The sequence below is a fragment of the Lepidochelys kempii genome, chromosome 2, assembly GCF_965140285.1.
Source record: "Lepidochelys kempii isolate rLepKem1 chromosome 2, rLepKem1.hap1, whole genome shotgun sequence".
Lineage (NCBI taxonomy): Eukaryota > Metazoa > Chordata > Testudines > Cheloniidae > Lepidochelys > Lepidochelys kempii.
The window spans coordinates 227,500,082-227,524,424 of record NC_136381.1 but is presented as its reverse complement, the minus strand read 5'-3'; the positions used below and the strand labels follow the sequence as shown (position 1 = coordinate 227,524,424).

Sequence of the window (24,343 nt, the reverse complement as noted above, 5' to 3'; positions counted from 1 at the left end):
CAAACATTACAGGTTAAGCATGGCAAAAGTAGTAACAGTATTTCTTTTATATTGTTATGTAGATAGGGGTTCAATAGATATCTCTGATGTCTCATTAAATATGTCATTAAATTTTAATTTTTTTAATCACTATTTACACGCTTCAATTCTTAAAACACAGGTACACTTTCACAATTACACAATAAAACAAGGTTCACAATATTTCAGCTGGGCTCTCACTTCATTCACTTAGTTCATCTAACTGACTGACTGGCAATGTCCCGCCCCTTATATATGTGTGAGGGCGTGGCTGACAACAATCTAGAAGGTTTAAGGAAAATGTAGTTCTCAGAAAGTCTGGAAGGTTCCATGAGATTCTGCAAAGGCCCAGAACATTCTAGGAGGTTAGTGAAAAATGAATCCACATATGGAATACCTGAAACGTACTTCAAACATTCTATTTTGTCTTTTGTCACTAACAACAAAAGGAGCACTCCAAGCCTGGTGCCCCTAAGCCCAGCACCCCAGGCAGTTGCCTGGGTCGCCTACCCCGAATTTTGGCCCTAGAGGTGAGGCTGAGCCCAAGTCCCTTTAAAGGGCTAGCCCACTCTGTGACAGACTACCACATGTGCTATTCCTGCATGGGGGACTTTAACCCAGAGTGTTTGGACTTCCTGAATTTGCACCTGATTTTTCCATTGTGGTTTGCCCATCTCTCTTCCCTACACAGAGGGGTTAGGATGTCCAGTCTGTTGGTCTGAGAGCTAAGGAAGACTAGGGCCTGTGCACGTGGCTTCACAGGGTCCTGCCTGATGTTTATGATGTAAGATGGGAAACCTGTGTAAATGAATGCCAATGGGAGCAGCATTAAGTTATGTTCTTACTAGTTCCAAATTTGAAGGAGGACAGTACAACTGATTGGAATTTTTCTTCTGTAAAAAAATGACCTTCAGGGGCAAATCAAAACTTTCAGCTGGAACAAAAAATTGCAGGGCCTCACGGAACCTATAGTTCAGTTACCCCATGTGCCCATTCTCCTTTCTGGGCTAGACTTCCTGGGCAGACTGCATCTCCCATGTACATCTACAGCTCCAGATTTCCCCACTTGCTGAGCTGCCATGGTTCATCACTGGAGATGCAATCCAGCTTGCCCCTTAGAGGAGAATGGGTCCTCTAGGCAGCCACATTACAACTCACACAATATGCCACAGTGATATTTCTTTTCAGTTTTGTGGGGGTTGGGTTTTTTTATGACAAACCAACATTTCCCATGGAAAGTAGCACTTTAAAAAAAGTTGATTGAAAACCAAATTTTCTGTCAAAAACAGTTTGTTGATTAAACATTTTCCACCAGCCCAGGACAAGCCTGTGGAAAGCAAATGCCCACCCCACCATCACCACCATGGAGTCCAATCCCTGTGGGATACCCCTCTTTCCATGTTCTGTTCCCAGTTCTGCTGCTTTCTACCCTGTCTGCTCTCAAAACATGAGAACACTTGGTGCTTCCATTTTTTTTCAGACCTTGTGTTGCTAGTCCTCAGTAGTCTACCACAATTATTAGCGTATCCCCGCTCCCTTAGCTGGTGGGTGGTACTTGAAAGAATGTGAGGGAACAGGATTTCCCCAGGATAAGGGAGATATTGATATATTCCCCAGGAACAGGATAATGGCGCGAAGTGTTTCTATGATAGGTGGTGTTCTCTGGTCTAGGAAAGGCAGGCACTGTTGAGTGAGGGCTCTGGCTGCATTCAAATCTGTTGAACTTTTAGACAATGTGGTCTCACCTCATTCCTTTGGTTACCCCTAATGTCACACTATTCAGATTACAGAAGCTTCAAGAAATCCTACTCAGGAGCAGGGACCCAGTCTCCACACTGCACAAACACAGCCAATTAGGCCCTGACTCAAGCAAAGCACTTAAGTGTATGCTTAAAGCTTAGCATAAAGCTTAATTCCCATCAGTTCAACACAGTGCTTAAGCATATGCTTAAATGCTTTGATGAACTGGAGCCTTGATAGGGAAGCAGGGTATAATTTTAGAATAAGTAACCTGAATTTGGTTCATACTTAGTACTCAATACTAATCAGCCACAATTATTTTCAGCAGTATTTGGGGACATCATATGAGTCTAGCTGAACCTTGACTTACTACCCCTATTGACATTATAGCTGACTTGAGCCTGTGCTATTAGCCGGTCACTTTCATGGAAATCAAATTTAATAATTAGGGATTCAGAGCAAATGATAGGAAAATTTGAGTTACATGCATCATGAATAAAGTTTTCAGATGGTAAATTACATTTGATTAATGCTATAGGCATAACAATGCTCACACTTTTGCTGTGCTGATAGCAATGAACGTGGCTCTGATATCAAGGCCTCTGGACTCTCCTATAATAATAATAATTACAAAATTATTGAAAATAAACTGTAGGGTGCCAGCACTAGTGGATCAGTGAAAAACACAATAAACAAAAATAAAAATACTGCGTAGAAAATATTTTGTTAAAAGAATCTTTTAATTAAAAAACTGTGAGACAAGGCATCTCTCGAGGGCCCAGAACTTTACTGGGCACTTTGTAAAACACAGGTCCCATTCCAAGGAATTTGCAATCTAAATGCAACCCGACATAAAAAATAAGGGCCACAAAACAATGATGAATGTCAAAAGAGAGAGGAAGGACCAAGGGAACAATAAAAAGAACATGTGATTCCATGGAGAGATTTGACGGTCCCACTGTTTTCTTATCACCGTTCTTTCCCCTCACTTCATTTCTGCCTTTCCCTCCCCTTCTGCAAAACATCAGAAGACTTTTAGTTTTAGGGAAGGATTTGAATGAGGTGAAGGAAAAAACAACTAAAATCCCTGTAAGTGACAAAGGGAGATTAGCAAGCTGCCAGGAGCATTTGGTGTTGTCAGAGATGACTTGCTTCCGGGAGGTATTTATGCTAGACAGACATATGGGCCATCGTGCCTACCGGAAATATGTAACTGACTTCAACAGCAAATTCTCAGGCAGCTGATATCACATTTGTGGGGATGTGTGTCTAGACTTTTGCAATATACTGTCTGAATCATTCATGGTGTCCTATTGTATGGAGGCTAATTTATGGCATGTCAGCTGCTGCACAGGTGACGAAGAGATGTGGAGGATTGTAACATGCATATTTTACCTAGCGTGACTGATTAACTTTGTTATCCACTTCGGAGTATTGTGGGTGGCCACATTAATTGCTTCATATAGTTATTTAAATTGATGAGCAGAATGGCGCTGGTTTTGCGAACGCAGATGATAATATTTATCCAGTCTTGCTTTAGCTAGTTGCTCTTTTCACTTTTTAAAATAATTTTAAAAAATACGTAATGTTAGAAGTGGTGAAAGGCGCTGGATTTACACGGCTGGAGCCCGAAGTCCACGTTAGCCACAGGTGCAGCACAGACACCAGCACTTCCCCTATCTAGAATGAAGAGAGTTGTTCCTCTGTCTGAAGGCCAGGCGGGATTGTTATGATCCCGGAGTCTGATCTCCTCCATAACAGAGGCCATGGAATTCCACACAGTAATCCCTGCCACAAGTCCATCGCTTCTGGCTGAGCTAGATCATAACTTGTAGAAAGACATCCAATCTTATTCAGTGTCCAGGCTCATCTGAACAATAACCTTTCTTCCAACCCTCCCAGTAGGGCTTCCGATTACTACCAGAAGGGGTGGTGGCTTTTTTCATGTGGTTACTTGCTCATAGGAATTGGACCTGACACCCTCTTTTATTTTATGCTGTTTGTTCTATTTAGGTAGCTAGTGACTGCTGCTGGATAACATATTAAAGTAATTTTTTGTGCTTTGCAATTGTCATATTGAAAGGAACTTGTTTCTTGTAAAGGTAATTGTGCTGCATTTAGATGACACTTTTCACTGCTTTGTTTTTCCAAGAGTTTGAGACCAATGACTTATACCGCAGTGCTGGCATATGTACATAAGCAAAACAGCCTTCAGGCACTCACCATCTGTGTTTAACTGTCAAAAGTTATATAAATGCCAATTAATGCAAATATTGACAATTCATTGGATCATAGTATCATAGAATATCAGGGTTGGAAGGGACCTCAGGAGATCATCTAGTCCAATCCCCTGCTCAAAGCAGGACCAATCCCCAACTAAATCATCCCAGCCAGGGCTTTGTCAAGCCTGACCTTAAAAACTTTTAAGGAAGGAGATTCCATATAGTCTCTAGGTAATGCATTCCAGTGCTTCACCACCCTCCTAGTGAAAAAGGTTTTCCTAATATCCAACCTAAACCTTCCCCACTGCAACTTGAGACCATTACTCCTCATTCTGTCATCTGCTACCACTGAGAACAGTCTAGATCCATCCTCTTTGGAACCCCCTTTCAGGTAGTTGAAAGCAGCTATCAAATCTCCCCCCACATTCTTCTCTTCCGTAGACTAAACAATCCCAGTTCCCTCAGCCTCTCCTCATAAGTCATGTGTTCCAGTCCCCTAATCATTTTTGTTGCCCTCCGCTGGACATTTTCCAATTTTCCCACATCCTTCTTGTAGTGTGGGGCCCAAAACTGGACACAGTACTCCAGATGAGGCCTCACCAGTGTCGAATAGAGGGGAATGATCACGTCCCTCGATCTGCTGGCAATGCCCCTACTTATACATCCCAAAATGCCATTGTCCTTCTTGGCAACAAGGGCACACTGTTGACTCATAGCCAGCTTCTCGTCCACTGTAACCTCTAGGTCCTTTTCCGCAGAACTGCTGCCGAGCCATTCGGTCCCTAGTCTGTAGCGGTGCATGGGATTCTTCTGTCCTAAGTGCAGGACTCTGCACTTGTCCTTGTTGAACCTCATCAGATTTCTTTTGGCCCAATCCTCTAATTTGTCTAGGTCCCTCTGTATCCTATCCCTACTCTCCAGTGTATCTATCTCTCCTCCCAGTTTAGTGTCATCAGCAAACATGCTGAGGGTGCAATCCACACCATCCTACAGATCATTAATGAAGATATTGAACAAAACCGGCCCGAGAACCGACCCTTGGGGCACTCTACTTGATACCGGCTGCCAACTAGACATGGAGCCATTGATCACTACCCGTTGAGCCCGACAATCTAGCTGGCTTTCTATCCAACTTATAGTCCATTCATCCAGCCCATACTTCTTTAACTTACTGGCAAGAATACTGTGGGAGACTGTGTCAAAAGCTTTGCTAAAGTCAAGGAACAAAACATCCACTGCTTTCCCCCAGTTGTCTCATCATAGAAGGCAATTAGATTAGTCAGGCATGACTTGCCCTTGGTGAATCCATGCTGACTGTTCCTGATCACTTTCCTCTCCTCTAAGTGCTTCAGAATGGATTCCTTGAGGACTGCTCCATGATTTTTCCAGGGACTGAAGTGAGGCTGACTGGCCTGCAGTTCCCAGGATCCTCCTTCTTCCCGTTTTTAAAGATGGGCACTACATTAGCCTTTTTCCAGTCATCCGGGACCTCCCCCAATCGCCATGAGATTTCAAAGATAATAGCTAATGGCTCTGCAATCACATCCGCCCATTTCTTTCGCACTCTTGGATGCAGTGCATCCAGCCCCATGGACTTGTGCTCGTCCAGCTTTTATAAATAGTCCCAGACCACTTCTTTCTTCACAGAGAGCTGGTCACCTCCTCCCCATGCTGTGTTGCCCAGTGCAGCAGTCTGGGAGCTGACCTTGTTAGTGAAGACAGAGGCAAAAAAAATCATTGAGTACATTAGCTTTTTCCACATCCTCTGTCACTAGGTTGCTTCCCTCATTCAGTAAGGGGCCCACACTTTCCTTGACTTTCTTCTTGTTGCTAACATACCTGAAGAAACCGTTCTTGTTACTCTTAACATCTCTTGCTAGCTGCAACTCCAGGTGTGATTTGGCCTTCCTGATTTCACTCCTGCATGCCCAAGCAATATTTTTATACTCTTCCCTGGTCATTTGTCCAATCTTCCACTTCTTGTAAGCTTCTATTTTGTGTTTAAGATGAGCAAGGATTTCACTGTTAAGCCAAGCTGGTCGCCTGCCATATTTACTATTCTTTCTACACATCGGGATGGTTTGTCCCTGTAACCTCAATAAGGGTTCTTTAAAATACAGCCAGCTCTCCTGGACTCCTTCCCCCTCATGTTATTCTCCCAGGGGATCCTGCCCATCAGTTCCCTGAGGTTGTCAAAGTCTGCTTTTCTGAAGTCCAGGGTCCATATTCTGCTGCTCTCCTTTCTTCCCTGTGTCAGGATCCTGAACTCGACCATCTCATGGTCACTGCCTCCCAGATTCCCATCCACTTTTGCTTCCCCTACTAATTCTTCCCGGTTTGTGAGCAGCAGATCAAGAAGAGCTTTGCCCCTCGTTGGTTCCTCCAGCACTTGCACCAGGAAATGGTCCCCTACAGTTTCCAAAAACTTTCTGGATTGTCTGTGCAGCGCTGTACTGATCTCCCAGCAGATATCAGGGTGATTGAAGTCTCCCAGGAGAACCAGGGCCTGCGATCTAGTAACTTCCGTTAGTTGCTGGAAGAAAGCCTCATCCACCTCATCCCCCTGGTCCGGTGGTCTGTAGCAGACTTCCACCACAACATCACCCTTGTTGCTCACACTTCTAAACTTAATCCAGAGACACTCAGGTTTTTCTACAGTTTCATACCGAAGCTCTGAGCAGTTGTACTGCTCTCTTACATAAAAGGCAACTCTCCCACCTTTTCTGCCCTGCCTGTCCTTCCTGAACAGTTTATATCCATCCATGACAGTACTCCAGTCATGTGAGTTATCCCACCAAGTCTCTGTTATTCCAATCACATCATAATTCCTTGACTGTGCCAGGATTTCCAATTCTCCCTACTTGTTTCCCAGGCTTCTTGCATTTGTATATAGGCACCTGAGATAACTTGTTGTTTGTTCTGCTTTCTTAGTATGAGGCAGGAGCCCTCCCCTTTCGTGCTCTCCTGCTCATGCTTCCTCCCGGTATCCCACGTCCCCACTTACCTCGGGGCTTTGGTCTCCTTCCCCCGGTGAACCTAGTTTAAAGCCCTCCTCACTAGGTTAGCTAGCCTGCTTGTGAAGATGCTCTTTCCTCTCTTCGTTAGGTGGAGCCCGTCTCTGCCTAGCACTCCTCCTTCTTGGAACACCATCCCATGGTCAAAGAATCCAAAGCCTTCTCTCCGACACCACCTGAGTAGTCATTCGTTGACTTCCATGAATCGACGGTCTCTACCCAGGCCTTTTCCATCCACGGGGAGGATGGACGAGAACATCATTTGCGCCTCAAACTCCTTTATCCTTCTTCCCAGAGCCACATAGTCCTCAGTGATCCACTCAAGGTCATTCTTGGCAGTATCATTGGTGCCCATGTGGAGAAGCAGGAAGGGGTAGCGATCCGAGGGCTTGATGAGTCTCGGCAGTCTCTCCGTCACATCGTGAATCCTAGCTCCTGGCAAGCAGCAGACTTCTTGGTTTTCCTGGTCAGGGCGGCAGACAGATGACTCAGTCCCCCTGAGAAGAGAGTCACCGACCACCACCACCCGCCTCCTCCTCTTGGGAGCGGTGGTCGTGGAACCCCCATCCCTAGAACAGTGCATCTCATGCCTTCCAATCCGCGGAGTCTCCTTCTGTTCCCTTCCCTCAGATGTATCATCTAGTCCACTCTCCACATTAGTACCTGAGGAGAGAACATGGAAATGGTTGCTTACCTGTATCTGCGCTGCTGGTACATGGACGCTCCCCTTTCTTCTTCTGGAGATCACATGCTGCCAAATTTCTTCACCGTCCTCCTGTCCCCGCTGCGCAGCCTGCTCTGAATCTTCAGAACATTGTGCCCGTAGAAGCATATCCTGATGTCTGTCCAGGAAATCTGTCCAGGATCTTTAATACCTGCTTGGACAATAACAAAAAACCAAACCAAACTATGCAGGCACATCATTAAAACTAACTTACAATTACACTTGTAAGTACACTCTGACCAGGAGTGGTTTTTAAGGAATAATATCTCAGCTTCAACAGAACAGTGTGCCAAGGCCTAAAGTCTCATTTTTAGAAGTAACTGGCAGATATTCCCCAACCTTAGCATGATTGTCTCTTTGGATATGATGTCCCTTCTGAAAATATGCAGTGGCACTGGTAGCAGAATAGCCAGACTATCCAAAATGCTTTGTGTTTGGAGGTATGCCCATTTCTGTCTGTCTATCTTCAATATCTTAAAGCAAAGTGGTCTCCCAGAACCTTCCCCAATGGAGAGGATTGGTGGTTCAGTGGTTAAGACACTGACTGGACTCAGGAGATCTGAGTGCACTTAGACAAATCACTTAGTCCAGCAGGAGCTGAATCAGGTCCTTAGTCTCTTTGTGCCTCAGTTTGTCACTTATAAAATGGGGAAAGTAAATCCAGGTGTTGTAATACGTTAATTTTTGTATGTGAGCTGCTCACACACTTCTGTAATGGGTGCTATATAAGTAAGTAGCGAGTGAGTGCAACACTGGTTATATTAGTAAGTGTGGGACCAGATCCTTCTGTGTTATTGTCCACTAAATTCTTGGGCCTTTCTGTAGACACTTCTACAGAGAAAGATCAGGCTTAATGCCACTTTGAGAAGAAACAGTCTTTGGTAGTCTCAATTATGGAAGGGTGATCTTCCATAAAAACCTGAGCCTGCAAATGCAAAAGTAAGAGCATTATCTAGTCTATCTGTGCAATAACATCACCTAACACATACATGCAGTGAGACCTTGATTATCCAAATAATCATTGGAGACACCGAATAAAAAGTATGGATTATAATAAAATTCTGGATACTTTCAGAGATATCGGGCAACATGCCCATGTTTCAGATAACAAAGTTTCAAATAATTGAGATTACTGATAGGGAGAATACTTAGGCAAGTTGCTTAAGTGCCCATAGGTTCAGTATCAGTGCTAAGATTCAAACTCCAAGTTCTTTCCTGCCAATCATGTATCCAGAATACTAGACTATCCGTCTCTGCTTCAAAACTCTGACTAAAAATCTCACTCCCTATAAATACAGAGGCAGAAATGGAAGATGGGTCATGAGAAACCAACCAGGATCCTTAGAACCCGTTTAAAATCTTAATGTTAAAATAAGGAGTTTGAATTCAGTCTGTGCACCAACCAACAACTAGCCCAGAGCACGAAGCAGCAGATAAGCGGCATCTTTTCTGCTCTCTCCTGACAACAGTTGCCACTGCCATGTTCTTCACCTACTGTGGGCAATCGAGCAGATACTTTAGTTGTGTTATATGGCACGCACTACAGCAGTCCACTTATAGAGTCAAATACCGCATGCATGCAAGTTACCAGGAGAGAGAGAGAGAGAGTAAAAAGAACAAAAAAGAGACCCAAAGAGGCCTGTCACAACTGATCATGTACAGTACATGCTCCCTAGAAATGTTTAACATTTTATTCATTCTAAAATGTAAAGAATGCTGAATTTACTAGTTTAATTATTTGCTTTTAATTTCAAACTAACTACCTTATAAAAGGGAATGAAAACTGATTTTTCTAGCAGGAATGGCTGGCAGAGCCTGACAGAAGCTATTTGCCATTTCATCTGAAATAATTATGTGAATTGTTTTGGTTTGCCACCCTTTCCGCCCTTTGTGTATTATTACATTACTGTTAAACCAATTGAAGTTCAGTAAACTAGACTCCTACAATATATTAAATAGATCAGATCATAGTGCTATTCTCTAACACTAGGGAACAACGCCCTTTAGACTGACTTGGAAAAGCTCACCAATTCCCAACTATTCACCCATTCAATAAAGGATGAAAAGCAATTCGGTGGTTTTATCTCGAGTCAGGGGAAAGCTCAAAATAAAAATATCCTCTTGATGTTTTCCTTGAAGATTTCTCTCATGTAATCGAAGTTACTCCCTCTCGAACCTGTGAGGCACTTTTAAAAATGGAGAGAGGTCTCCTTTTACACTTGATACTGTTAATGACATTCATAACCTCTTTGTGAAAGGACATGGGAAACAAATATACTGTTGCTATGCGTTGTTAACAAAGGAAACATTCAAACCCTTTTAGGAACTCTACATTGGCTCTATGCCATGGGACAAGTCCCTACTGGGGTGAAACTCACATAACTGCCAATGGTGGCTTTAGGGTCACTTTGCTGCGGCGCTCTCCATGACAACTGAGTTGCTACACAAAAGCCATGTTTGAGAACAATGAGAGGTAAGGATATGAGAGGTTTGGGCATTTATTTTACTTGAATACCCTTGGCAAAGGTGATAAAAATTAGGATTTCACCTTTAAAATCAATCAGCCTGTTAAAAGTCCAATTCATGAAGCCAATTGTACAAACAGCAAATAATCTGATTCTTTGTGAAAAATCAGCCAAGATGAGAAAGGACTTCTACACAATCATTTTTAGCGAATACTAAGAACTATGCAGACGTGGCTCTATTTTTCTCAACTGTTCAACAACTAATCTGTTTTGGAGACAAAGAGCATGTACAGTGCGTCTTCCTGTTACCCCACATATTAATGAGATTTTTCTTTTGCTACATCTTGGTTGCAAAAGATTCAAACGCTAATGACTATAATTTGCATGCATCTCTTTTGAAGTCTGTATTTGATGCCACGTCTTGACACCCAAGCAAAAGTTTTCAGTGTTATACATTAATAACTGTTTCATATTTTTGTACTCAAGAAATCTGTGGATTAACAGTCACAGCAATAGGCTTACTTATGGGAATAAACCTTTTTCATTACTATTAGTCAAAGTTTCAGGGCAGGATGAAGAAGGTGAAGTGGTTCCATATATATGAATCCTGCTTTACTCAGAAACATGTGTTTGTTCTGCAATGCCTTGCAAATTTTACCTGTAGAAGGCTGGTGCTAAGTTTTTCCTCCTAGGCAACAAACGCTTGAAAGAAGGAAATTTGGTTTAATAATCTATTGATAGCATAAAGGCAGTTTCTATATGTTGTTACATTATTTATGGGAGGAAATGGGAATCATATAGAACCCCCCTGAATTTTTAGAGCTTTCTAACCTGTATTTTGACAAGTAACAAAATTATCTTAATCTAAAAGAGAATGGAAATGATGTTTTACACTCATGCAATACAGCCCTGCCTATTTATTGGCTAGTAGAGGGGGTCTTTAATCCCTCAGACAAAAGTATAGAAAGATCCAGTGGCTGGAGCTGAAGCTTGACAAATCCGAACTGTAAATAAAGTACACATATTTAACAGTCAAGATAACTAAATGTTGGAGCAATTTACCAAGGGATGACAGCTTTCAGAGTAGCAGCCGTGTTAGTCTGTCTCTGCAAAAAGAAAAGGAGGATCTGTGGCACCTTAGAGACTAACAAATTTATTTGAGCATAAGCGTTTGTGAGCTACAGTTGACTTCATCAGATGCATTCAGTGGAAAATACTGTGGGGAGATTTATATACACAGAGAACATGAAACAATGGGTGTTACCGTACACACTGTAACGAGAGTGATCACTTAAGGTGAGATATTGCCAGCAGGAGAGTGGGGCTGCGGGAAACCTTTTGTAGTGATAATCAAGGTGGGCCATTTCCAGCAGTTGACAAGAACGTCTGAGGAACAGCGCGGGGGGGGGGGGGGGCGAATAAACATGGGGAAATAGTTTTACTTTGTGTAATGACCCATCCACTCCCAGTCTCTATTCAAGCCTAACTTAATTGTATCCAGTTTTCAAATTAATTCCAATTCAGCAGTCTCTCGTTGGAGTCTGGTTTTGAAGTTTTTTTGTTGAAGAATTGCCACTTTTAGGTCTGTAATCGAGTGACCAAAGAGATTGAAGTGTTCTCCAACTGTTTTTTGAACGTTATAATTCTTGACGTCTGATTTGTGTCCATTTATTCTTTTACATAGAGACTGTCCAGTTTGACCAATGTACATGGCAGAGGGGCACTGCTGGCACATGATGGCATCTATCACACTGGTAGATGTGCAGGTGAATGAGCCTCTGATAGTGTGGCTGATGTGATTAGGCCCTATGATGGTGTCCCCTGAATAGATATGTGGACACAGTTGGCAACGGGCTTTGTTGCAAGGATAGGTTCCTGGGTTAGTGGTTCTGTTGTGTGGCGTGTGGTTGCTGGTGAGTATTTGCTTCAGGTTGGGGGGCTGTCTGTAAGCAAGGACTGGCCTGTCTCCCAAGATCTGTGAGAGTGATGGGTCGTCCTTCAGGATAGGTTGTAGATCCTTGATGATGCGTTTGAGAGGTTTTAGTTGGGGACTGAAGATGATGGCTAGTGGCATTCTGTTATTTTCTTTGTTGGGCCTGTCCTGTTGTAGGTAACTTCTGGGTACTCTTCTGGCTCTGTCAATCTGTTTCTTCACTTCAGCAGGTGGGTATTGTACAATTAACTTAGGCTTGAATAAAGACTGGGAGTGGATGGGTCATTACACAAAGTAAAACTATTTCCCCATGTTTATTCCCGCCCCGCCCCCACTTTTTCCTCAGACGTTCTTGTCAACTGCTGGAAATGGCCCACCTTGATTATCACTACAAAAGGTTTCCCGCAGCCCCGCTCTCCTGCTGGTAATAGCTCACCTTACCTGATCACTCTCGTTACAGTGTGTATGGTAACACCCATTGTTTCATGCTCTCTGTGTATATAAATCTCCCTACTGTATTTTCCACTGAATGCATCTGATGAAGTGAGCTGTAGCTCACGAAAGCTTATGCTCAAATAAAGTTGTTAGTCTCTAAGGTGCCACAAGTCCTCCTTTCCTTTCTACCAAGGGATGTGGTGGATTCTCCATGAAAATATCTTCTAGTTCAACCAAAAGTAAGGGGCGGATGTAGGAATCACTTGGTACAATTTTATAGTTTGTGCTATGCAGGATGTCAGACTAGATGATCAGATGGCAATGGTCCTTTCTCATACTGAAATCTATTAATTTATTTTAGTATCCTAAATTCCCCAAAATCATGAAATTCTGAAATTCTTCAGTTTATTACTTTGCATTTTTTTCTGCTTTAGGTTACTGAAGTTGTTGCTTGGGCTTTTTGGACTTCCCATCATGCAATGGACTAAGTGACATCATTAGCACCACTGCAGCATGAGTCTACCTGTGAGGAAATGGTAAGTCAGCTTTTCTTCAATACTGAGCGGGTCTCTGTTTGTTTTATTTAATATTCTTATTTTGTATCCTGTAGGTATAGATCCACTCAATGTTGAAGAACAGCTGACTTACGTTTTTCTTTTAGGCAGACTAAACTCCCTCCTCCATCACTGATCAGCGGTGATACTAACATCCCCAGGTTATTGAATTTTGGAATGTCTGAGCATGAACAGGAAGTCAAGCAACCCCATGGCAGCAACTTGGATACCTCAAAACAGAAAACAAACCCCACTAGCTAAACAACTGAAGAATTTAAGGAAGTGTATGACTATTTTTGAAGTACTTTTGTCCAAAGTGGGAATTTGTGCATTCAAGACGGTAAGTGATGAATTTGTCTATTTTTTAAAATTTTTAGAAATGGATAGTTTTATCATGTATGCTAGACTCATAAAGCATATAAGGAACTAATAAATAAGCATGAATTGTCAGCAAGAACTTACCTATGGAAGAACACAACACCCATTGGCACAATATAAGATACAATATTGTAGCATAATCACCCAGCTGATTACTAATACTAAACTAAGTTACTGTTTTATCTTTATATTTTTGCAGAAAATAATTGTAATACACTCTAATCAAATAAAATTCCAATCATTAAGATTCAATGTACCTTAAAGTATTAGTACCTCTACACTAGTCTAAATATTGCACCTCTGAAAATCAAGCCACTGATATAGGTGCCTTAATATGAATTTAAGTATATTCTGTACGGGCCTGATGAAAAGGCCACTAAATTCAGAAGGAGTCTTTCTGTTGCCTTTAGTGGGCTTTGAATCAGGCATTATATCCTGTACAATATATAATGTTATACAAACTGGAATTTTTACACCAACTCACATTTGATACACACAGCGCCTGTCAACACTTCAAGCTGGGGGTGTAATTCCCAGCTTGAGGAGACATATCTGTGCTAGCTCTGATTGAGCCAGTGTGCTAACAATAGAATGTAGCTGCAACTAGCTTTCAAATTGCTGCATTATGCCTGTTTCAGAGACACGATCCTACAGCTTTGCGGATTTGGATTTGGAGGCCTCATGTAAATTAGCTCTTTACCTGAGTTGGCAATCTAGGGATCATACTCCCCCCTGTCCTGCATAGTATTGCCACCTGATCACTGCAGGGGTGAATTCTTCCTAGCCACTTTTGTTCCCACTGAAGCAAGCATGTAAATTGCACTTCCTTGTGCCTAAGAGGGAGGGATGAAGCCTGTAAAGCCTGTAAAGTAAAATTTGCAAGCATTAGTACTGCAGTATACTGGCAAGGAAATGGACTGCTTAAGTGCTGCCAAACCATTAAAATAGCAGTAACAATAACTATTGTATCTGTCAACTTGAAACTTGTTTCCCTTGTTCTGGCTGTCCAAACTTCTGGTTTAAAGTTATACAAGGCTACTGGCTTGTGCAACCCCCGCTCCCCTCTGGCTTCCTCTTTTGGAAGTGGAAACACAGTGCATATTTCATTGGCTACTTTTGTTCTTTCCTGACCTAGGTCCCGATTCAGCAAATCATGAGTAGTCACACTGTCTTCATAAGACTACACCTGTGCTTAAAGTTATGCATGGGCTTAAGTGCTTTGCAGGATCAGGACTCTGGCATGTTTCTGAATATTTCAAATTCTACAAATATATATTGTGACAAAGCTCTGTCCTGGTCTCCATGGGTCCCACGTTTCCTGGCAGATTTCGCTAGCCTCAGAGGCTCACTGTGACCCTCCATGTAACCCTTCTCTCTCTAGAGACAAGGGTCACAGTCTACTGAGCCATTTTCATCATAAGCCAGCAAGGGAGGTGAGGAGAAGCTATCCTCCCTTGCACAGTCTCTGTTGTCTCCCAGTCTCAGTGACTAATCGGGGGGGAGGGGCAAAGGGGGGAGCCCAGGCCCACCCTCTAATCCAGGCTCCAGCCCAGAGACCCTAATATTATCAGCTATGGTAGCTGACCTTTTAGAAACATGACACATACAATTCCCTGGGCTACTTCCCCACAGCAGCCCCCACTTCCTCAAGCTCCACTTCACCCTTACCTCAGGGCCTCCTTCCTTGTGCCTGATATGGTGTGTACTGCTCAGTCTCTCCAACAGCACAACTTCCTCCCACAGCTCCTGACATCCACACCCACCTAACTAACTGGGAGGCTTTAAACTAGTTTCAACCAGCCCTGATTGGCTTCAGGTGTCCCAATCAACCTAGCATTCTCCCTGCCTTCTGGAAAGTTCTTAATTGGCCCCAGGTGTCTTAATTGACCTGGAGCAGCTGCCATTTAACTTATCTTGGTACCAGGGATTTGTTTAGCCTGGAGCTAATATATCTATCTCCCACTACTTTTCTATAGCCATCTGGCCTTTCCCAGTCACAAGATGTGACTTTCTGTATCTTGAGTTACCTTTCCCTGTTGTCTTGCTACAAGTCAGAATTGCCAAAGATTGCTGCCATAATGTTTTTGTGTGAAATTTTAAGTGTACAGAATTGTAAGAAACAGGAAATTCAAGCAAAGATTGAAATTAAAAATCTAATTACAAATGAGATCCAGAAATTGTGGAACCCCAAAAATTTCACAGCAAAAAAAATTCTGGAGGATCCATAAACCATGCAAAGCAAATTTAAAAAAGGCGTGTGTATGAAATCCTACTTTAAAATATCACCATATCTATCCAGAAGTATTTAAACAAAGATCCATGTACAAAACAGACGGATTCCCATTAATTTGTTTATTTTGTCTGGAAAGATATTTGCTATGATGACTGCAACCGACTTTCTCTATTTGCCAAACTCACTATGCACAGAGGAAGTGTTAGGAAGACTGTGTGTTGTCACTTACATTTTTGTTACATAAATTTCTAGTTGCTCAGATGCAAACGTACTAAAGTGAAAAGGTTTGATTCTCCACTCACACAAATGGTGGAGTCAGGTAGGCTGTGGAGTTACACTGAAGTCAATATAAGGAGTACTTGTGGCACCTTAGAGACTAACAAATTTATTTGAGCCTAAGCTTTCGTGAGCTACAGCTCACTTCATCGGATGCATTCAGTGGAAAATACTGTGGGGAGATTTATATACATAGAGAACATGAAACAATGGGTGTTACCATACACACTGTAACAAGAGTAATCACCTAAGGTGAGCTATTACCAGCAGGAGAGCGGGGCTGCAGGAAACCTTTTGTAGTGATAATCAAGGTGGGCCATTTCCAGCAGTTGACAAGAACGTCTGAGGAAAAAGTGGGGGGTGGGGTGGGGGGGGAATAAACATGGGGAAATAGTTTTACTTTGTGTAATGACCCATCCACTCCCAGTCTCTATTCAAGCCTAACTTAATTGTATCCAGTTTGCAAATTAATTCCAATTCAGCAGTCTCTCGCTGGAGTCTGTTTTTGAAGTTTTCTGTTGAAGAATTTCAACTTTTAGGTCTGTGGTCGAGTGACCAAAGAGATTGAAGTGTTCTCCAACTGGTTTTTGAATGTTAAAATTCTTGACGTCTGATTTGTGTCCATTTATTCTTTTATGTAGAGACTGTCCAATTTGACCAATGTACAGTATCCCCGATAATGTCACGGCAAACCTGGTGGCTGAACTTTGTGACTTTGTCCTCACCCATAACTATTTCACATTTGGGGACAATGTATACCTTCAGATCAGCGGCACTGCGATGGGTACCTGCATGGCCCCACAGTATGCCAACATTTTTATGGCTGACTTAGAACAACGCTTCCTCAGCTCTCGTCCCCTAATGCCCCTACTCTACTTGCGCTACATTGATGACATCTTCATCATCTGGTCCCATGGAAAAGAAGCCCTTGAGGAATTCCACCATGATTTCAACAATTTCCCTCCCACGAGCAACCTCAGCCTGGACCAGTCCACACAAGAGATCCACTTCCTGGACACTATGGTGCTAATAAGCAATGATCACATAAATACCACCCTATACTGGAAACCTGCTGACTGCTATTCCTACCTACATGCCTCCAGCTTTCATCCAGCATCATCAAGGATCTACAACCTATTCTGAAGGATGACCCATCACTCTCACAGATCTTGGGAGACAGGCCAGTTCTTGCTTACAGACAGCCCCCCAACCTGAAGCAAATACTCACCAGCAACCACACGCCACACAACAGAACCACTAACCCAGGAACCTATCCTTGCAACAAAGCCCGTTGCCAACTGTGTCCACATATCTATTCAGGGGACACCATCATAGGGCCTAATCACATCAGCCACACTATCAGAGGCTCGTTCACCTGCACATCTATCAGTGTGATATATGCCATCATGTGTCAGTAATGCCCCTCTGCCACGTACATTGGTCAAACTGGACAATCTCTACGTAAAAGAATAAATGGACACAAATCAGACGTCAAGAATTTTAACATTCAAAAAACAGTCGGAGAACACTTCAATCTCTTTGGTCACTCGACTACAGACCTAAAAGTTGAAATTCTTCAACAAAAAGCTTCAAAAACAGACTCCAACGAGAGACTGCTGAATTGGAATTAATTTGCAAACTGGATACAATTAAGTTAGGCTTGAATAGAGACTGGGAGTGGATGGGTCATTACACAAAGTAAAACTATTTCCCCATGTTTATTCCCCTGCCCACCCCCCCCCACACCCCCACTTTTTCCTCAGACGTTCTTGTCAACTGCTGGAAATGGCCCACCTTGATTATCACTACAAAAGGTTTCCCGCAGCCCCGCTCTCCTGCTGGTAATAGCTCACCTTAGGTGATTACTCTTGTTACAGTGTGTATGGTAACACCCATTGTTTCATGTTCTCTATGTATATAAATCTCCCCACAGTATTTTCCACTGAATGCATCCGATGAAGTGAGCTGTAGCTCACGAAAGCTTATGTTCAAATAAATTTGTTAGTCTCTAAGGTGCCACAAGTATTCCTTTTCTTTTTGTTAATACAGACTAACACAGCTGCTATTCTGAAACCTGAAGTCAATACTGTTCCTTCAGTTTATGACTGGCACAAGCGAGATCAGAATCAAGTTGATGTGTTTGCATACCTCCAACTGAGCACAGAATTTGGTCCTATTAACTGTGTACATTGCTAAAAACATTTTTAGCATTTATTTTAGTTTAATATGCTGTCCTTTTTCACTACTGTTAATATAATGGTGAATCATGATAATGTGAAATTATAATTAAAAATATAGAGGGGTTTAAATTCACATGGCAGAGTATACCAGATGTAGCAATCCTGCACTGGCAGGAGTCTGCCTTGTTGACCTAATACTGTAGGTGTTTTTCATCTCTGACTTATATGGTTCTATTTTATTATTACTGTGGTTTTAGGTTAAGATCAGATTGTTATCCTTGCCATGTCATTTAAGTGTAGTTACACAGAAGTAAATAGTCCTGAGGGACTCTCTTTCTACATTATCATCCTATATTTTAAGACACCCAACAGCAAGCAGCTCTGAATGTAGCAGTGAGCCCTTTACAGCTTTGAAAATGAAAAAGCTTTCAAAGCAGGGTTTAAAAAAAGTGCACAGCTGAAATGAAAATCAGTAAGAACAGCTAGTCTGTTCAGTGCATCTTGTACCTCTTCACACAATTTTCCCTCATGGGGTTGAGATAAAAAAAAAGAGTGTATCTTAGTTGTGTATAATTAATGTCAAGGAACTGTGATTGTACAATGACACAAACTATATTACTGCGAGCAAGCAGTAAAAAGAATTCATGATTGCTCAGCACTTTATACTAGAGAATGACGGAGAAAGTCACTTTAAATTAATGGTTTTAAGGCCTTGATGTTGCCCTGCCACTTTTCATAAATCTTTTCTGAGCTATATCTCCTGTGAAAAGGGGACTTCACAGGCACTTAGGGAATACCAAACAGTACATTTTTCAGGAGAATACTGTTCTTTACATTTTGCTTCAGAAAGCTTCAGAAAGAAGTATTTGGCATTTAGTGTGATGTTTATATTCTACTGACTGCAAAAAGGTTTCATCCTTCTCAAACAAGATACCTCTCTTCTAAAGGCCTCCTAGACCTGTATTATAAAAAGTTGACTCCTTCTGCCCCCAATTAGTTGTGTTTAAACTTTACAGAAGATAACTATTCAAAGGATCATTCCACCTCTACATGGTGGAGTTCACCTCTGGCCATCACCAGGCCTACATACCATTTAAGTGAGACTTCATATTGCCTAGGCCTTGAGATGGCACTCTGCACAAGGGTGACTTTCACCCCCCACCAGGTTCTTCCTATAGCCATAAGTTTGTCACAGTTTCAGCTCATAACTAGCATGTTCATGAGTAAGTAAGGTACTCCTTTGTACAGTTTGTCTTTGAACAAGTAAAACAAGTGATCAGCAGAAAAAAGTCCCGTCCCCCGCCCTAGGGCACACAAATATTCAGGGATGGTTCTTTTCAGTATTCACAGCTGTGACATTATTTACTGGAGTTCCTTGTAGACAGGAGGTCAGCATTGCTGTATATCTTGTAAAATATCAGTCACTTGGTGTGAACCCAGTGTCAGAGAGCACAACTCAATCAGTTTAAAACAACGGGATGTCTTTGCGAATATTTGGACACTTCCAAATATTTGGGAACACAGTGGGGTTGGGAAATACCAGTGTGCATGTGCCATAGAGGCTTGGTGTTTTGGTAGCAACAGCATGTTTCCTGCTGACATTCCTCAAGATACTCAGTACTTCCCCCTCAAAACCTCTTCTGGATCTTCTATCCAGCAGAACTGGTGTCATACGTACTAAAGCAGCTCTAATAAATAGCTGTATCCTCACATACATGTTCTTTTCAGAGGGCTGTATAAAGGAACAATGAAAGTCTGCAGGTTAATAGATTTATTTCACATTGACAAATTCATTTAGCATAAAGTGAACAAGGAATCAGTAGATCACCTACCTTAACACATCCAACAGCTACTTATGCTCCCGCTAGTACCACACCTGATGCCAAAGTGCTTTTTTTACCTCTACATTCTCTGCTACTGAGTCCTAAAACACTTGAGTGATAGCACAAGGGACTCCCTTATGACTATCATTTGCTAAAAACAATCCCTTATGACTCCCTCAGGACTGCTTCAAAATCATTCCCAGTGTGATACGTACAGAACCACTAATGCATTTTGTTACTAAAAACCACGACTTCTTGACAATAGAATCCTGAAAGGGATTCCTACAGGAAACTTAAATATGAAGTGAAATCCTATGATCCTTCCACAAACTAAGCCATAAGTGTCACAGTTCTGGGCAACTGCATCTGTATTCCACCTTCTGTGGTCCAGCAAGGGAACCCACTTGAGGCGGTCTGCTCCTCCTCTGTCATGTCTCTCTTCCTCCTGAACAGAATATTTCCAGAGTGCACAGCTCCCTGCCTGTACTGTGACTTTCCCAGCAAAGTCAGGCTTTACTCTTCTCCTCAGCGATGGTAAACAGTGCAATTGTTACAGTTAAATTACCATACAGCTCTTTCCAAGCAAGCACATTTATTCTTAAGGTAAAATAATTACAGAGGAAAACATATTAAGAACAATAAAAGAATGTACGTGCATGCTAATAAGCTTACCAGAGATTAACCCCTCATTCTGACAAGGGCTATAGTTGGTGATAAGTCTTTTAGGCCCCCCCCACCAGGTTCTTCCTATAGTCATAAGTTCGTCACAGTTTCAGCTCATAACTAGCATGTTCATGAGTAAGTAAGGTACTCCTTTGTACAGTTTGTCTTTGAACAAGTAAAACAAGTGATCAGCAGAAAAAAGTCCCGTCCCCCGCCCTAGGGCACACAAATATTCAGGGATGGTTCTTTTCAGTATTCACAGCTGTGACAATATTTACTGGAGTTCCTTGCTAGCAGCTTCCCCTACTGGCTAACATGGAACTCCTGCAACAGCAGCCATGCAGCTGCTTGCAGGATTTGTCTCCACCCTGACTCTGCACATCCTCTGCTGTGACCTCCCCCATCTAATGCAGGATTCAAACTCACCATCATAGCATGCCAGTCTTTGCTGGTAATTCTCCCTGTCCAACAAACCCTGTTAGGAGCACAACTCACAAGACACTTCTTCCTTACCCCTTATTTTATCCTGGAGTTCTATGCTGGAACCAGGGACAGCTGATAGTTTAAACTCCATGACTCTATTAATTTTTACAGGTTACTACTCAACAACATGCAGTGGGTCACTGGATAGTAAAAATTAGTTGGCTTATTTCTCTGCCTCTGTCAAACAGAAGTGCCAGAAAGCCCAACTAAGTTGTTTTTAAAATGCTGTCTAAAAAACAGATCTTCTCTCAAGTCCCCAAGAAGCAAAAGCAATTTTAGAGAAAAACCAAGATAAACAACAAGAAAAATATGAAAGCAAAACAGCAAGACCTGGTTGTGTATTCTCTTGAAACACCAAGTGTTAATCACAGATTGCAGCAAGGAAGAGAGTGGAGGAAGCAGAGAAAAGGGTGCTAAGAAGGTGACATTTTGTGATTGTGAATGGTACAGTGATTACGATACATCCTCTTTCTGTAAAGGATAACATGTATCAGGCTGAAATCTTGGAAATACCGTCTGTGAGTGATGCCTGATAGGGAACAGTTTTGCTATTTCTTAATAGAGAATTTGTTTCCATTATTGGACTATGCACAGGCTCAACACCCAACTCAAACTGTTGGTTGGATGGATAGTTGGGTTGCAGATCAAGTACTTATATGCCCCTCATGACCACAGTACCTGAACACTTGCACTGCATATACGGTCCAGTTGAAATTACCGAGATGAAACAGACATTTGGTCCTACAGGCTTAATTAATCAAACTAAAATCTGCATTTTATTTTTTGCTATGTAACTTGGGGAGATTGTAGTAGGCAGATGAGATGACATTTCAAGCAACTTTATCTCAAACAACTTTCTGTGTACACAGAAGAAATATAAAGAACATAAATTTTGAATTCAGGATAGGATATCTTGTGTGTGTTACACTGAAATGTCTTCCTGATCTGCACATAAGGAACTGAACAGATGGCTCTCATATGGAAATCCAAGCTGTACCTTTTTTTCTCGTGCAGAACACTGATCTGTACAGCTTCATTAGGTTCAAGGTTTTACTCATACCCTGCCATTAGGTTTATATGCAGAGCTACTATTGGTTTCAAATAAATTCCATATTACAAAATAATGGCTGGATATAGTCCCAGGTTTTCCAGTTCCCTTCTGTAGTAGTATCCTTCTACTTTCCAGTTACAAGTTTTCTCTACTAGCATGTCAGTCTACTGAGCTTTAGATAAATTAAGTTTTTGTTAAAACAGAAATCCTATATTGCGTCACTGGTACTGGTACTTTACATTTTTCCCCCTTATCTTTGCTTTATAGGCCACAGATCCCCATATATCTGCAATATGAAACTTGCTTGCTACTAATTACATTTGCTATATAATATCAAATTAATTTTCTAATATGGTCTATTACAAAACTTCTTTAGTTGCCAGTGATGAAGATTCTTGGGCAGTCTTAGTCACCCACTTATTAGTACCGTTCTACTTATGACAAGATTACATGTGTTCAGGTTTTTAAAATGCTTAAACAGCAAGGTGCATTTACTTTGCTTTATGTAAGAAACTGATGAACGTGCAAGAGAAGGTTAATGCAATGGGCAAAATTAATCAATTTCAAGTTTCAACTAATAGCCTTAATAGTTGGGCAAATCGCATCAAAGGTTTCTGTTAGATGGGTGCTAAGGCTAATTTGACAGTGTCTGCCATTAAGAAACAATTACTGGCTTTAAAGTGGCACTTCTCTTTATCTTCCCTTTTAAGACAAATGAAGGCAAACTAAGAAGCAGCACGGAGGAGAAAATATTGCAGCTAACAATAAATTGCTGGGCACATGGCTCAAGTTCATTTCACTTGCATACTTCGTAGAGCAATAAAATGCAAGAACTACAACCTTACCTTGCAGCATTTTGTATTATGTAAGTAAAACATATATGCTATACATGTGATTTAGAGAAGGGATGCTACTGGATGTGTGTTTCTTAGAGTGGTGGTTCTCAAACTTAGTTGATCAGGCCCCCCCTTCTTTGTGTCTATAGTTGTTTACATCCCTCCCCTCCCAATTACACATACTGGCACCCAGCTCTGAAGGCAGAGCAGAGAGTAGTGGCTGCTGGCTGGGCACCCAGCTCTGAAGGCAGAGCAGAGAGTAGTGGCTGCTGGCTGGGCACCCAGCTCTGAAGGCAGAGCAGAGAGTAGTGGCTGCTGGCTGGGCACCCAGCTCTGAAGGCAGAGCAGAGAGTAGTGGCTGCTGGCTGGGCACCCAGCTCTGAAGGCAGAGCAGAGAGTAGTGGCTTCTGGCTGGGCACCCAGCTCTGAAGGCAGAGCAGAGAGTAGTGGCTGCTTGCTGGGCACCCAGCTCTGAAGGCAGAGCAGAGAGTAGTGGCTGCTGGCTGGGCACCCAGCTCTGAAGGCAGAGCAGAGAGTAGTGGCTGCTGGCTGGGCACCCAGCTCTGAAGGCAGAGCAGAGAGTAGTGGCTGCTGGCTGGGCACCCAGCTCTGAAGGCAGAGCAGAGAGTAGTGGCTGCTGGCTGGGCACCCAGCTCTGAAGGCAGAGCAGAGAGTAGTGGCTGCTGGCTGGGCACCCAGCTCTGAAGGCAGAGCAGAGAGTAGTGGCTGCTGGCTGGGCACCCAGCTCTGAAGGCAGAGCAGAGAGTAGTGGCTGCTGGCTGGGCACCCAGCTCTGAAGGCAGAGCAGAGAGTAGTGGCTGCTGGCTGGGCACCCAGCTCTGAAGGCAGGGATGTGCCAGCAGCAGCTCATAAGTAAGGGAGGCAATGTGAAAAATGATATTTGTCATCACTTTTCACAGCAAACTTACTGTCCCGTTGCCACTCGTGTTTCTGCCCTGCCACTGCCACCCTGGGGCTGCTAACTGGAGCCCCACTGCCTCCAGGTGAGGGATTGGGTGCAGGGGAAGGAGATCCTGAGCCCGGGTGATGGGGCTCCGGCTAACCCCTTTATTTCCACCTCCCGGGTGTGCATGGCCCTTTTGCATGAGCCCCAGCTACCCAGGGCTGACAGCCAGAACTCTTAAAAAAAAAAAAACCCTCCCCAGCTCACACCTCCCTTGACACATTCCCATGCCTCCCTCGGGAGACCTTCCCCTTAGTTTGAGAACTGCTGTCTTAGAGCAATTTTCATTGCACTACTTCAACATTATCAGCTAAATGCATCGCTGTCAGGCTGTGGGTTCCTGGCAGTAGA

General features: G+C 42.7%; 1 long non-coding RNA gene across 1 annotated transcript in view; it reads left to right on the top strand.

The window, feature by feature from the left end:
* The window catches only part of LOC144930243 (uncharacterized), a 186,499-nt gene extending 163,466 nt beyond the window's left edge, over nt 1-23,033 (top strand). The window contains exons 2-4 of the long non-coding RNA XR_013635412.1: nt 12,986-13,087; nt 13,213-13,445; nt 22,903-23,033. This is a non-coding gene — a long non-coding RNA (uncharacterized LOC144930243). The remainder of the gene's footprint in view (nt 1-12,985; nt 13,088-13,212; nt 13,446-22,902) is intronic.
* The last annotated feature ends 1,310 nt before the right edge of the window (nt 23,034-24,343 follow it).